The following is an 11,953-nucleotide window of genomic DNA, read 5'->3' as shown; positions in this document are numbered from 1 at the left end:
CTACCATCTTTTTTACATCGTGGCAACCAAAACTAAATGCACTATATTAAACAGTATTTGCACCTAAGTACTGCGTAGATTAAATGGTAGTTAAAAAGTCCAAGCAATTTCAAACACCGCAACGTACAGGCTGCGCAATTCTACTTACCTATCTACTAAAAGTTCCCTGCACAATTTTCCTGGCACAGATGCCTTTATGTCAGTGGGTTCAGTAACAAACATCAGCATTTGAGCCTTGTGGGACACTGGCAATTGAATGGCTTCCAATTCATACAATCTCAAGTCCCCTAAATTGTGTTTGGCTAGTTCATTTCTGTTGGCAAATATCCCTCAAGTCAATAGCATCGGTGGGGGAATTAGAAAGAGATAAGTGCTGTTGTTAGAACAGGTGCAAGGAACAAATGAGCTGCGGGGCAACACGGGGGATAAATGTGCCACAGAAGAGTATCGGTGCCAACCCCCATGGCAACCAGATAATGCAACTCCCCGATCCATTGCTTTCCTTGCAGATTTCTTCTCTCAGTTATATCTACCCTGCATTGCAAGCCCACAGGTTGTTTGCATTGTTCCCAGGTGAGCTGAATCTGGGGGCTGTGCTATTGTTGAAGCCGACTTCAATAGTTACCAAGAACAGTTCCAATAACTGGTTTCAGTTCATCATTGTTTGTGTTTAAAATGAAGATTGTATTTTTTTTTTGATCTCTGGTCCTTCTTTCAGAAAAGCAATGCGCCTTCCAATCCCCATTGTCAACAACTAATATTTCCCCAGTGGGAATCGGGAGGATTGTGGTGCAATGCATCTGCAGGATGCGGGCTGGGCAAATCCAGTCTGGAGAAATCTTGAGGATAACTTCTCTGCTTTGGTACATCTGGTTCCCTCCCCCTTGCAGCGAAACCATTTTAACTCCATATGCCATTAAACAACATTGGTAGAAAAATTGCTTGGAATAATCATACTGGTACACTTAGTCACAAATTTGTTATCTGTTCATTTCTCATTCTCAGACCAAGTCCCTGCTTGTAGGGATGCTGCTGAAAAAGGTATGATACTAAAGGAAAGAGAGACAGGGAGGGAAGGGAAGGGAAGGGAGAGGAGAGGTGAGAGGGACAGGAAAGAGAAGGGGAAGGGGAAGGAGAAGGGAAGGGGGAAAGGAAGGGGAAGGGAGTGGAGAGGAGAGAGGAGCAGGACAGGGAGAAGAAGGGGAAGGAGAAGGGGACAGAGAAGGGTGAGGGGAGGGGAGAGTGCCAGGAAGGAGAAGGGGAAGTAGAAGGGAAGGGGAAGCAAAGCTGCAGATATTCATACCAGAATATGTTAAACCAGAGGCAGAGGTTAGTCTTGTCTTATCATAGCCAGCAGGATTAAGTTAGGATGGGTATTCATAGGATATTCATGATAAAACAAGCAGATCAATTATGGTGTTCCCAAGCACTATAAGAAAAGCAGTAGAGAATGGGAAAGAAGTTACTTCAAGAATAGCTCCAAAGGATGACCTCAGTAGATGTTTTCCCACGGTTCGGTAATTTACAGATAAAACACTTAATCCTCACCACTATCCATAATGAACGTTGCCAATTCCTTATTCCACCAGAACAGTTTTTGATGGGCCCTCTCTCCATTTTCTTCCATTCTAGGGCCCAATCAAGGAACAATCTTTTGAATATGACAATCAGATGATGGGATCCACTCAATAATTTCCATGGTGTCACATTATTCATCAATGCCCTTTTAATGATGCATGGCACATTCAAGGAATATTAATTGGTGGAAGCTTACGTTATAATTTCTGGAGGGTGAAGCCAGTTCTGCAGTTCGGCTGTTCAAATCTCACTGGCTCAGGGTTGACTCAGCCTTCCATCCTTCCGAGGTGGGTAAAATGAGGACCCGGATTGTTGGGGGCAATATGCTGACTCTGTAAACCGCGAGAGAGGGCTGAAAGCCCTATGAAGTGGTATATAAGTCTAACTGCTATTGCTATTGCTATTCAGTTCTAGAACCCTCTGTCTAGAGATCTTTTCCCTAACCCTACAAGAAATCAGCTCTCCATAGTTCCAGCTTAGGACCTCTATTGCAGTGGTGGGATTCAGCCAGTTCGCACCTATTCGAGAGAACTGGTTGTTGGAAGAAATGTCTTTTTGTTTTTTCGCACTTCACAGTGGTAATCCTGTAAGGAAGGCAGGAAGGAAACATTCTGATGTTGTTCCTAGCCTCATCTTGATTGCCCTGCTTACAGAAACTGTCTCTCCGGTTAACCCTTATTCCATTGCAACAGCTAAGGTCAAGCAACCATCGACCTGAGTGAGGTTGAGTTGGCCATGCCCATCCAGTCACATGAACACTGAGCCCCACCTACCAAGCTGGTCATTAGGACAGAGAACTGGTTGTTAAATTATTTGAATCCCACCACTGCTCTATTGCTCTTGTGGAATGGCAGTTGACTAGAGGTGCTTGGAGAAGCACAGTTTACAATGTCAAAATGTGTTTGTACATTTGAGATGTTGTTTGAAAGTCGGACAAAAGTAATGTGATCTTTGAATCAAGCTTTGTTCCTGGTGAGGGCTTGTATACATCCGTGGAATGGATGAAGGCAAATTATATACGTGTCCCAGCATAAGGTTGCAGGCAGTGGTGGGATTCAACTGCTTTGCACCTATTCGCTAGTTGTTAACTTTCTAAGCAGTTCAGAGAACCGGTTGTTGGAAGAAATGATTGGATTTTAACTATTTTAATTCCTCGAGGTGCTCTGGCACCCTGCCTGATTTGTAACTCTGGGTTGCAGGTATTTCTAATCTAATGATTGGTATTTAGGGCAGCCTTTTGCCAGAATTTGTATTTTTGTACAGGTAATCCTTGACTTACAACAGTTCACTTACTGACCATTCAAAGTTACAATGGCACTAGAGGTGGGCTCCTACCAATTCGCACCTATTCGGTAGAACCGGTTTGTCAAATCTACTGAACCGGTTAGAAGAGGTTCCACCAGTGGACCCGGAAAGCAGGCCACACCTACAGAAGAGGTTCCAAAATTTTTTGAAACCCACCACTGGTCCTTGGATATGATTATTCTACACTATCATGCTCATATTTATAAAACTCAGTGCCTCTGTGAAAGGTAAGGATGACTACTGCATTTGTGGTGCAATAAGAACACTGTGTGTGTTGAAGTTGTTTTAAAGCAAACCAAAGATGCCTTTTAAAAAACAAGTTTACATCATATTCCTATGCATGCCACTGCTGTGTGCGAGGTAATTTAAGGTGGTTCTGACAAGTGTCATTGGCATCTTCATATCCGGTCACATGGGTGGCACTGGCAAGCCACTCCCATCCGGTCACATGGGCGGCAAGCCACTCCCACAAAGGAGGCCACACCCACAGAGTAGGTTCGAACAATTTTTGAAACCCACCACTGAATGGCACTGAAAAAAGTGACATGGCTGTTTTTCACACTTACGACCGTTGCAGGATTCCCCCATGGTCACAAGAGGGCAGGCGAGGAGAAGCACCCCTCGACGTGAGTGAGGTTGAGTTGGCCACACCCACCCATCACATGATCACCTAGTCATGCCTACCGGGCTAGTCATTAGGGCAGAGAACTGGTTGTTAAATTACTTGAATCCCACCACCGGTTGCAGGAGCCAATCCCTTCGCTAGAGAGCAGTTCCCTGAAGAGGGGCACCAGCACAAGTTCAAAAGCTTGGAAGACAAATGTTGAGACCTTGGTGACCGACCAACATTGGATCCTGAAATATCCATGGAGCTTTCTTAGTAATTTGTTTTTCAACTCTAGCCTGCAGCTCTGGACTCCCCAGGCTGCGCCTTATCCAAGTATTACACACCAGAGCTTTTAGCTCTCCCCCTTCCCATCTTCTCCCCCTTTGCCTTATGTTCGGAAAGGGATGGCAGTAATAGAGGGGTTGACAGAAAAGGAGACAGGAGTCAAGAGCGCTGGAGCAAAAAGACTGTCCATCTTTCACTTCAGTTCCTCATCTCCAAACCCCGCTTCCCTCCTTTAAAAAGATAAATATTAGAAGTCTCTTCAGATCCATTTGTTGGCGACTGGCCGGTTCCCTTTTCCCCTAAAGCTGAGTGCCTTGTTATGCATTCCCAGCACAAGATACATAGGCACTTGAAGCTACTTCAGAAGTGGAGGACAAGCAAGAGGCTTGGAGGTGGATGGAAGGGAGATGGGAAGGGAGATGGCTGCTGAACAATACTAGGATTTGATTTCCCCCCACCACCACCCCATCCCCGCCCCTTTTAATTGACTACTAGAGTAGAACTGGACAGTCTGCTCCATTTAGCAAGAAAAACACATCACGTAGCGCCGGTCCCTAGTTCGGAAAGAAAACAGTAGCCATTTCTATCCGAGGTTCTGCCTATCAGTATTAATGGAATCATATCCATAAGAAGCAGACTTCGGAAAAAATCAGTTGCTAAGCAGGGGAAACAACAAGGATGAGATTTCATTTTCCTGTCACCATGTGTGTGTGTGGGAGGGAGCTTTCTGAAGGCATTGCATGGGCCACAGTGGGAAACCAAATTCATTATTTATTTATTTTTATTTATTTATTATTTGTACAAATAGCTCAAGCTGGCAGACATAGGCAACACACCTTTCTCCTCCTATCTTTCACACAACAGCCACCTGGTGTGAGAGAAGGACTGGCCCAAAGTCACCCAGCCCTCTTTCATGCCCAGGACTAGAAGTTGGATTCAGCTGGTTTGCACCTCTTTGGGGAAAACTGGTTGTTAACTTTCCAAGCAGTTCAGAGAACTGGTTGCTGGAAGAAAAGTCATTTTGTCCGTCCCCCGTCCCCCCCGCCACTTTACAGAGATAATCCTGTAAGGTAGGCGGGAAGGAAACATTCTGGTGTTGTTTCTAGCCTAATCTTTATTGCCCTGCTTACAGAAATTGCCTTTCCGCATAACCCTTATTACATTGTAACAGCTAAGGAGAAGCGCCCATCGATCTGAGTGACATTGAGTTGGCCATGCCCATTCAGTCACATGACCACCGAGCCCTGCCTACCCAGCTGGTCATTAGGCCAGAGAACCGGTTGTCAAATTATTTGAATCCCACCACTGACTACAACTCACCATCTTCCTGGCGATTGGCCCAAAGTCACCCAATTGGCTTTCATGGTGAAGGCAGGACTTGAACTCATGGTCTTTTGCTTTCTAGCGTGGTGCCTAGTGCCTTTCAGTTTTGCTGGACTGCAGCTCCTATCGTTTATCCCCCCAATATGGTTATTGCATTGACTTTGGGGCGGGGGAATCCATTAGCATTCTTCAGATGATTATTTGTATCTTTAATTCTGTAGATGTGAGGGGCATCTTTTGGCCTCCTTTTATAATTGTCATACACAGAAGCATAGGAGACCTCAACCCTCAAACACTATATTTGGACTCACAGGTTCTTTCTCAAAGCACCTCCTGATTTAGTGGAAAACAACTGAATGAGAGCTGTATTTTTTCGGGGGGGGGGGAAGAGAAGTAGAAGAAATAACCTATGTATGTTGCATCCCTGGTGGGCTTAAAATATGTATTTCATGTTATTTAAGTGGGAAGAAAGGAGCTGGGACATTTTTAAAAAGCAAAGACAAATGAATTGTGTTCACAAATTCCTTAAATACTTACCATAATTAGCAGAATAAGCAAACAAATAAATGTAAGCACATTGAGAATATAAATGTTATTTTCCCTTCCTGCTCACTCATTAGCTGATTCTACTTTGTTTTCTGTTTACTAAAAACAAGCCATCCATCCAATATTGGAGGAGAAGAAGAAAACAAGCAAACTCCTTACAATTTTCAGAGAGTGGGTGGATGAATGCAAACATAGATGAATGCAGCTCCCAGCGCGCATGCGTGCACAGACAGACACAAGCCACTCAAATCATCTGCTGAATTCTAAACATTGAAAATTCTAATAAGAGGCAGCAACAAAATTAAGTTTCTAAAATACAGTGAGGAAATACCAGCTGTAGGCCAAAATGAAAAAGTGCTTCAGTTTCTATCGATTTTATTTCTATCCCACAGCAGCAGATAATCCTGAAAGAAGCAGATTTTCTGATGTGTGTTTGTATGTGTGTGAGAGAGAAAGGGAGGCAGGGAAGGAGAGGGAGAGAGAAAGAAAGAAAAAAAGGAGGAGGAGGGGAGAAGGGGAGGAGTGGAGAGAGAAGAGAGAAAAGAAAGAGAGAAGAAGGAGGAGGGGAAGAGGAGAGGAGAGAGGAGAGGAGAAGATAGAGAGGAGGAGGAAGAGGGGAAGAGGAGAGGAGAAAGAAGAGAGGAGGGGAGAGGAGAGAGAAGAAAGAGAGAAGGAGGAGGAGGGGAGGAGGAGAGAGAGGAGAGGAGAGATTGGTGCCCCAAGGTTACCCAACCAGTTTTTGTCTCTGAGAGAGGGCTAGAATTCATGGTCTCGCAGTTTCTAGTCCAGTCCCTAACATATTGCACCAATAGGCTCTCAGGTTTATTTCCCCAAATGATCTCATTTCCATTGTACACGTAAGAAAGGCAGATAACTCTACAATTTCTCTGAAAAGAATTTAATCTGTTTTCATTCTCTTTCATTCGATGAAAGAGAAAGTGTGCGCAACATTTCAATTCAAATGAAATTTCTCTATTATTTCATTTGAAAGAACGTGTGCAAGAGAGAAGAGAATTTTTAATGGGTAAAGTGTGGGACTTTTCACTTAGACTATAAAGGTGAAAAAGGTGTATTTGATTAAACTCTCCTTTCATTACACAGTCCTTTCTCCAGTGGCTTCTATATACCTTCCAATGGCAAGAATCAAGAGGGGTGTTCCCACGTTTTTTTTTTTAAATACGGGTTTTATGGTGATTTAAAGATGTGTAGGGATGTGGTGGCTCAGTGGCTAAGACTGAGCTTGTTGGTCAAAAGGTCGGCAGTTCCACAGTTCGAATCCCTAGCACCACTTAACAGAGTGAGCTCCCATTACTTGTCCCAGCTTCTGCCAACGTAGCAGTTCGAAAGCAACTAAAAATGCAAGTAGAAAAAATAGGAACCACCTTTGGTGGGAAGGTAACAGCATTCTGTGCACCTTCGGCATTTAGTCATGCCACCCATATGACCACGGAGACGTCTTCGGATAGCACTGGCTCTTCGGCCTTGAAATGGAGATGATCACCGCCCCCTAGAGTCAGGAATGACTAGCACATATGTGCAAGGAGCACCTTTACCTAAAGCTGTGTCACAATGTCAACAGTAACGGTGGCTATGCCCTTAGCCACTAAAGGAAGCTTATGAACATTGCCACTAGAAGTTTGGAAGAAATTCTCAAATCCCTTGAGAATCAAGTAGAAAACCAACAAAGGAGATTTCATTGCAACATTAGGGTAGAATTTGCAGCAAGCAAGAGAGACTTGCTATATAAATATAATAAATAAGGCAACCCAGTCAACCAGTCGGAAAGGGAGAGCAGGTCCAGAGGTGGGTTCCTACCAGTTCGCACCAGTAGAAACGGTTCGTCAAATCTACCGAACCGGTTAGAAGAGGTTCCACCAGTGGACCCGGAAAGCAGGCCACACCTACAGAAGAGGTTCCAAACTTTTTTGAAACCCACCACTGGTCCTTGGATATGATTATTCTACACTATCATGCTCATATTTATAAAACTCAGTGCCTCTGTGAAAGGTAAGGATGACGACTGCGTTTGTGGTGCAATCAGAACATTGTGTGTGTTGAAGTTGTTTTAACGCAAACCAAAGATGCCTTTTAAAAAACAAGTTTACATCATGTTCTTATGCATGCCAGGGCTGTGTGTGAGGTAATTTAAGGTGGTTCTGACAAGTGTTGTCGGCATCTTCATATCTGGTCACATGGGTGGCAAGCCCCTCCCATCTGGTCACACGGGGTGTCAAGCCACTCCCACAAAGGAGGCCACGCCCACAGAGTAGTTCGAACAATTTTTGAAACCCACCACTGAGCAGGTCATTCTGGTTATGACCTTTCTAACTTGTTGTTCCTGTTTGCCATGATGGCATATCTCTATCCGTGGAAAATGAGACAGCGACAATTTCGAAGCAGAAGATCTCCAGCTTCCTTCCGGATTAGTCAGCCCGGTGCCCAAAGGCAAACCAAGGCAGCCATGAAGACGGATGGCATCGAGTCGTTACAGATACATTTGTTGGCATTATGCAGCCAATAAAAGGACGGCGATGGAGATAGAGGGAAGAGGCCATCAACCTCCGTGCCTTTGCTGAGGCTCCGGGGGGAAAGCGTTTTTCTTCACACAAGGCCAGCAATGAAATTAGAGGTAATTGTGTGGGCCCAAAGATTCAATAAAACCCAGGGAAGATGTCAGGTGAGAGAAAGGGGTTTGCGTAGCCATTTCTGTAAATGGAACAGATGTTCTCTACTCGTGCCAATAATCAGTTACTGATGACGCTTGTTAAACAAACAGCACCGTGCCTGCCTCAGGTGCTCCAGAGCTGATAGAGGACATCTGTTAGCCCCACCTTTGAACTTTTCTGCCTGGTGAGGAAGGGGCACCTTTTCTGCTTCTCTGGCTTCGGATTCGGTGAGGCTTGGCACCATTAAATAAAGCTCAAGCAGCCACTTCCTCTGGTGATGCCTCAGAGGAACTGACAGGAAAGGGTGAGGCAAATGGTGGCATAAATGGAGAAAGTCCAGGGGAGATATGATAGCACTGTTCCAATATTTGATGAGCTGTCACAGAGAGGAGGGAGTCAAGCTATTTTCCAAAGCCCCCAGACAAGGACAGACAAGGAATAAATGGATGGAAACTGACCAAGGAGAGATTCAACCTTGAAATAAGGAGAAATTTTCTGACAGCGAGAACAATCAACCCATGGAACAGAAGTTGCCTTCAGAAGTCATGGGAACTTCATCACTGGAAGCTTTCAAGAAGAGACTGGACTGCCATCTGTCAGAAATGGTGTCGAGTCTCCTGCTTGGGTGGAAGGGGGTTGGACCTAGAGGGTCCCTTCCAACTCTGTTAATCTGAGCCTTTCTGACAACAATTGGGTTGAGGAACAGTCCAGAATGATCTCCACTTGGGACCAGAAATGGTGAGCTTTGCTCTCTTGGTTTCTTTCTGTAACTTCTAGGAAATAAGAAATTGCCCCACATCAAAAGAACTCTTCCATGTAATGACACAAAAGAGAAGGCCTAAAATAGAAGTGAAGTGAAGCAATAAGGACTATGACAGTAGATGATGGCAGAGGAGAAGAACTGAAAGCCAACATGGTGTAGAAATTAAAGTCTCAAAACCAAGTCCAACTTCCATATGCAAACTCACTGGAATGACCTTGTTGTCGGTCATCCCCTTGCAGTCCATCCTAATTCTTAAGCTGTCAGAAAAGCCCCATAGAAGCTATCGGGATCTCTTGAAGAAAAGGCAGGTATAAATATCTTTTTAGATGTAAGCCCCCTGCAGTCTTGAGATTTGGGTGGCTCACAAATCATAAACAACTAAGCAATAAATAAAAATTTATATATAGCAGAGGAAGACTCTAGGGCTGGACATGGGAGGCCCTTGCCATTAATTCATGCAACCCTAACCTAGGTTTTGAAGCATTCTGTGAACAGACATTTCAGTCCTCTGAGAGGAATCATATAGCCTCATGTGCTGTGGAAGAAAATTAAAGGAAAGAAGGAAGGGAGGAGGGAGGGAGGGAGGGAGGGAAAAGAAGAAGAAGAAGAAGAAGAAGAAGAAGAAGAGGAGGAGGAGGAGGAGGAGGAGGAGGAGGAAGAAGAAGAGGAGGAAGAGGAAGAAGAAGAAGAGGAGGAGGAAGAGGAGGAAGAGGAGGAAGAAGAAGAGGAGCAGGAGGAGCAGGAACAGGAGCAGAAGGAAGAAGAGGAAGAGGAGGAAGAAGAGGAGGAGGAGGAGGAGGAAGAGGAGAAGGAGGAGGAAGAAGAAGAGGAGGAGGAGGAACAGGAGCAGGAGGAAGAAGAGGAGGAGCAGAAGCAGGAGGAACAGCAGGAGGAGGAGGAGCAGGAGGAAGAAGAATAAAAGGAGGAAGAGGAGGAAGAGGAGGAGGAGCCATCCACAGTCTACTCCTGTAAAGTATATATTCCTGTATTTTTCTATCTTTGCTGCAGCTGCCATATATGGAGTATGTGGAGAGCTCTGAAAAAACACAAGGATAACCTACAACTAATGAGGGACACAAGTCAGAACCATAGAAGAAGCCACTACCAGCAGAAACAGCTGGTTGACCACTGTGAGGATCTGGATGCCTGACCAAACATTTGTACATTCTTAATTCTGCAGCTAGTTGTACCACACCCACACATGTTTATCTATCCATCTTTTATGGGGAAACCACAGGAGTCATATCGTTTAGCATAAATGTTCCTCCTCAGAAGCAGGAATTTGTTCTTGTGAGGTGAGCTGTCGAGTCACGTATTACAAATTTGTTTCCCAAAACAGTCTTCACTGAAGTGTGAATCAGTGCTCCAAGTGGGGTTGTTGACTTAATGTTGATTTGGTTCCTACAGGATACGCGTGTGACTGGATTTTTCACCCTGCTGGAAAATATGATTGTTGACTAAAATACACTTAAGTTCCCACAACCCACTAGGCCATAAATTGTGATTTAGAAACCAAAGGGCTGCATTCAGGATCAAACTAATTTTTGCTGAAATTGTGAATTCAACTTCTCTGTTCTCCTCTCCTCTCCTATTATTCTCTCCACTCCTCTCCTCCTCTTCTCTCCTCTTGTATTATTCACTTCTCTGTTCTCCTCTCCTCTCCATTCTCCTCTCCTCTCCTTTTCTATTATTCTCTCCACTCCTCTCCTCTTTTCTTCTCCTCTGTTCTCCTCTCCTCCTCTTCTCTGTTCTCCTCTCCTCTCAGTTCTCCTCTCCTATTATTCTCTCCACTCCTCTGTTCTCCTCACCTCTCCATTCTCTTCTCCTCTTCTATTATTCTCTCCTCTCCTCTCTCCTTTTCTCTCTTCTCCTCTTCCCTTCCCTCCCCCCCCCTGTGTTTCTTTGGCTATTGATGGAACTGAAAAGGACTAATTAATACCTTTAAAACAACCAGCTTTTTTCAATGCAGGAACACACATTAAAGCTTCTATGAGAAAGGGCTGAGCAACTGAACTTCTCTATCGTATTGACTGCCAATCTTCTCTTCACAAGAACAAACGCACCTAATTTCCTCTTCCCCAATAAGGACTGATTTCCAGTTTCCAGCTCATCCTGTTAATGTGCACTTGTGTGTGTGTGTGTGTGTGTGTGTTTCTACAAATAAATAGGAGAGGATACTGTTTATTGTGCAGTGCTGCTATTACTAAATCAAATTCCATTTGCTTTAGCCATCGGTTATAACAAAATGTTGGATGAAAAAAGATATGGCAGAATAAAAATGGGATGGAAGGGAAAGGTTAAATGATATAAGATTCCAAAATGAGTAACAGCCAAATGAAGCAATACAACATACTAGGTGCAAAATATGTAAATTGTTCTCTTTCACGCACACCCCACCCATCATAATAGAAGGAATCCGACCTTTGCACCCAGTAAAGCAATAACTTTGATTGATGATGGATTGAATTTGGTATTAATTCAGACAGAGGAAAACATTCTGACAAATCATAGATGATAGACAAGAAACAACTCTTCTTAAAAATATCATCCTAGGCATGACACAGAGGTGGGGAATTAATTTCCTAGACTTTGTGGATGTCACCAGAAATAATGATCAAAGAACTAATGGCTTAATAAATGAACAAAGAGAAATGGTGGCAATATGGAAACTGAGCTAGAATTATGCCATTAGATTAGAACATAGAAAGCATCGAGGCAACTGATAAAGAATGGCAAGAGGTAGTTTTGATGAAACCTTCATTTGATCCAAAGTGGCAGCCTACTATATGTCTTAGTTAGTTACCTCTTTGGGAATTTGAAATCATAATTAGCCATTTTTTTATTCAATCATGGTTTATGTTGTGGATTACAATTGGCTTG

Source organism: Thamnophis sirtalis, unplaced genomic scaffold (assembly GCF_051295495.1).
Source record: "Thamnophis sirtalis isolate CommonGarterSnake01/CBP01778 unplaced genomic scaffold, rThaSir2_p1.2 scaffold_2, whole genome shotgun sequence".
NCBI lineage: Eukaryota > Metazoa > Chordata > Lepidosauria > Squamata > Natricidae > Thamnophis > Thamnophis sirtalis.
Note: the sequence above shows the minus strand (reverse complement) of the source record.